Here is a 4,736-nt window from a genome sequence, read left to right as displayed (position 1 = left end):
ACAACTTTACGACATCCTATGTCCATGTCGTTAAGTCATCTTTGCCATATCGTAAATATGTCTTATGTTCTGACGATGTCTTTACGATATCGTAAAGTCACTGTAACGACATGGACATAGGATGTCGTAAAGCTGTCGTAACGATGTCGTAAATACGTCACCAAATTTTGTGCTCAATGAGTAGCCTTTAAGAATTAAAAAATAATATCCGAATACACTTGTAAATTTTATCATAAACCGATTTATTCTTTTGCAGAGCGGCAAGAGAAAGAAAATCCTAATAGCCATCTATCCCCGTGCAGAAATTTCCCTATCTTTCCCTATTTGGAGATGGGTTCCGATGTGGTCCCTATCATAATATCTAGCCTAGAAAAAACTGTTTGGAGCCTCTATCAGAATATCAAGTCTAGAAAAAACTTATGGGTGCCTCATCAGGTTCTGGTGAAGAATTTTGTGCCTTGTATAGGTGTGGCAAATCTATCTTATCCTGTCTTTTTTTAAAGAAAAAATTCCGTTCTTATGAAAAACTGTAAATGTTTACAAAAAATTACATTTCTTGTCATTGTAAAAAGTTTTAAAGTAGTCTAAAACAGCAAAAAAACGAAATATTACAGGAAGAAAAATTTCAATCGATTTCAATTATTTATTTAAAAATTATTTTATTGGTATTCCTGCTAGCAGTACGTATATTTTATATGCATATCATGTCGTATAATAATAAATATTCAATTAGAAAAAGAGAGTTCAAAATTTTGTGATCTGTAGCTTACGAGTATGGCTTTTTCATCGACTATCAACTCGAAGGTTTAGCGTAATGGTTAAGACTCCAGACTACTAGGCGATAGATTTAGGTACAGATGTATGTAGGTGTTCGATACTTCATAGCGTTAGAAATTTTATTTGTAATGTAATGTTTAAAAATGTAATATATGTATTGACTCTAAATAGGACCACTAATATTTAAAGTCAAAATCACGTAATAGAAAGGGTCTAGACGGGGCCCTACTAATCATCGGGCGATAAACGGGCACTCTCGTTAGGGCCTGCTCAGAAGTTGTAGCTAGAACCTGGCTAAAACATCGTTACAGAACTAGTCAGGCCCTCTCCATTTTCCCGGACGAGCGCCCGATTAGAAATAGGGAAATCTATCCAGAGCCCTACTAAACCCCGATCGGAATTTCTACCTGGGTCCCAATCTTTTTGAATACACTTTTAACCCGGAGGGCCCACTTGTATTAATCTGAGTTGGATAAGTCATCTTTCTGTCTATCCATTTCTCTAAATCTTCAAATAACATTTCTTCGGATATCGATCGTAGGAAATATTTCGAACTTTCTCTACCCAATTGGGAATTGATCAAAAAGCTATAACTGCATGCTGCGATGCACCTATTTCTAATCTAATAGCATATCCAGCAGTATTTTGTGGAACATGCATGGTTCGAAAAGTTGAACCAGAAGATTCCATGAGTTCGGCTTTAATATGTGAATCCTATTAATCGTAGATCCTACAGCGAGGTTAGATTTACGAACATCTTCATCTTTCGCCCTGACAAAAAAGTGCAGATTGGATGAATGGAGTGCCCAGGTAGATATAACTTTTAATAATATCAATCTCAGATGCACCATACATAAAATTGGTGTATTTTTTGTTATGTCCATGGCCTCTCTTCCCGTATGGAAAAATTTCCTGGCAATCTTATGTAGAGAGATCAACTGGCTAGACCGAATCTAGACCGTCTACTTAAGACGGTCTGACAGGGTGCTGTCCTTGGCCCTCTTAGAAGGAATCGATTGCAAAATTTTCAAAGATTCATCGAAGCGGTCTGGCTGGACCCCTCTCAGATGGTCTCGGTTGAAAGTAGGAAGTGCTACCGTGACATTGTATGGTAATCCTCAGCAGACAGAAATGATTGGGAAAACCTCAAAGAATATTAAAGTTTGCAGGAAAGTTTTGTGTTGAAGTCAGATTGGCACATGTCTAGGTTTGTATACACACTGTTTTTTTGATAATTGTTGAGCAATATAATATCCACTTATATGAGATTAGATTAATTGATTCTTTCTCAAATTTTAACCTAACCTACAAAAGACCAGAGAGGAAGATTTTATATATGTCTTTACATCGTACTGAATCTATTTCTAGCCACATTTTAAATAAAAACGAAGATGGACAATAATGATTTGAGAAAAATGTTATCTTATGTTGTGTTAATTGTCGCCTAGCCCTCTGCGTCCGTAGGGTGGCGATAATTATGACCAGTGTCGTGAATTGTCTGCTATTTTGTTATCATCACAGCAGTCAAAATATCCTGCTCTGAAATCACCCAACACAATAAGGAAAGAATCCATGTAATAGTATTTAAAACTTGATAAAAAATCGATATCGATCAATGATTTTGTAGGTTATGTTAATTGTCGCGTATCACTCGGCGTCCGTAGGACGGCCGTACTTAGGGCTAATATCGTGAATTGCCTGCTATTTTGTGATAATTATTATATAATAGTTGAACTTAAAGGAAACTAAATTAATTTTCAATAAAAAAACGAATAAATGATAAATCTTGAACTGAAATATTTCAATTTAATCCTTGCTTGCCACGCATCTATAGAATAACATACTTGCCACACCGGGATAAGTTTTTACCCCAGTGATGAAAACTGTCATAAAAAATAAACTACTGAATATTTTAACTTGAAATTTTTTAGAGCATATTGAAATTCTGATTTAAAAGGTAGTGTACTATCTGTGAAGTTCTGATACTTTTTTCCCTCCTCTTTCTGTACGGTCCAATCTAGACCATCGCGTGGTAAAAGCGTTACACGTCTGGCCAGCGGCTGGTCAGCGCCGTCTAATCTGGTCCATCTCATGGTTTAGGCGTTACACTTCTGGCCAGCGGCGCTATTAGACCGTCTGTCCAGCGTCTGACCAGACACAAGACGGTCTGACCAGCGCTTGGCCAGCGCCCCGAAATTTTTCCACACGGGTTTCTGGAGATTACTATTTTTGTTTTGTCTATGTTGACTTCCACCTATAGCAACCTAATAATCCTTTAAGAATCTTACTCATTCCAACCAGAATGTTCGTAAAGAAAGCCAAATTCGGCGTAAGCTAAAAGCAATATTTCTAACAAATGGCCTATTGATACACTTCTGATATACCTCTGGCATACATAAATTCTTGTAAATCAGCTACTAAAAATGAAACATCCTTGGACATGGAACCTTTCCCAACATGACTCCTTTCGTTACTTTTACCGATCCAGAGATACCCTTATTTCCCTTGATCGCAATATTCGCTCTAGAGTAGATATCTATGACCAATCCAATGAATTTGACCCAAAACACTTCGAGATTAATATGTTCCATATGATATAAGGGTAAATATCCAATTCGTGCAACCTCTCTCCCTTCTAAAGCCAGCCTGTCACTCTGGAATGAGTTGCATGTCTTCAGACCAAGCTGTCAGTCTTTTAGCAAGAATCTTCGTAAATATCTTTGTAACACATCAAACTGAGGTACTGGGGCGGCAGTTAGAAGAATCAGTAACATCTCATTTCATGTGTATCATTCTGAATAAATGTTCTAGAGACCACGATATTGGGACCTTTTCTTCATCAATTATTTAAATAAATAACGAGTTTAAGTAGATCATATTTCCAGGTAAATATTTTTAAAAAGCTATAGCTAATACAATTCGGACCAGGTGCCTTACCGTTTGTAGACTGTTTTAAGCTTGAAATACTTTCATCAAGAGTTATATGTGAATGAAGATAAGGAATTCTAAAATTATTAGCAGTTAAGTAATAATTTGAATCCCGGACTGAGGATTGCAAGTTGAAAATCTTGTTAATCGCGTCAAAAAGATTCTCGTTATCAGTCGAATCATCCTTTACGTTTACGTTATAGAGACAAATATTTATAGATCCTTCTTCTTCCTGTAAATAAAAAAGATTGAAAGGGATTTAAAGTTAATGAGGCTTTTTCACTTTATCGTCAGCTAACTTCACTTCGTTGAATGCTGAGGGGGAAAACAATGTACCAAATGCATGGGACAATAATTTATTCTTATGTACACTCATAAAGAAAAAATTAGTGATATCTTCAGTCATTTGCTGAACATTAGCTCCTGTGGATTTTACATTCTCCTGAACTTCTATTTAGAGAGCTTTTAGCTCTTCCTTGGTCGTCTATCGAATAAACACTCACTGTACACTTGAAAACACAAAATACGATTGAGCTACGTAAGCTCTAAACCAGCAAATACGTTCTGTAACTGTTCCAGATCAAAAACGGAACTTTGTTCTATAACAGTTGTTACAAGATGGTGACAGAACTGTTCTAGAACAAAAAGGTAACAGCGTTCTAGAACACTGTGACAAAATTGTGACCGAACTGTTTTAATACAAAAAGATAACAGTGTTCTAGAACACTGTGACAAAATTGTGACCGAACTGTTTTAATACAAAAAGATAACAGTGTTCTAGAACACTGTGACAAAATTGTGACAGCACTGTTCTGTAACAGTTGCTATGGAATTGTTCTAGAGCAAACTGATCACAGACGCTCTATAATATTTGTTTCAAGTTTATTTTAGAACTGTGACGCAACAGTGTTATATCAAGGTTGTAGAACCCTTTTACAGTCTGTCAAGTTAAAGCGTGGGTGGCTTTACTCGCAGTCGGTAAGGTGTATCGACATGATTTTGGTGTCAAAATATTAAGAAGAGCTCCCTCT

The sequence above is a fragment of the Belonocnema kinseyi genome, chromosome 1, assembly GCF_010883055.1.
Source record: "Belonocnema kinseyi isolate 2016_QV_RU_SX_M_011 chromosome 1, B_treatae_v1, whole genome shotgun sequence".
Classification (NCBI taxonomy): domain Eukaryota; kingdom Metazoa; phylum Arthropoda; class Insecta; order Hymenoptera; family Cynipidae; genus Belonocnema; species Belonocnema kinseyi.
This window is presented reverse-complemented; position numbering follows the sequence as displayed.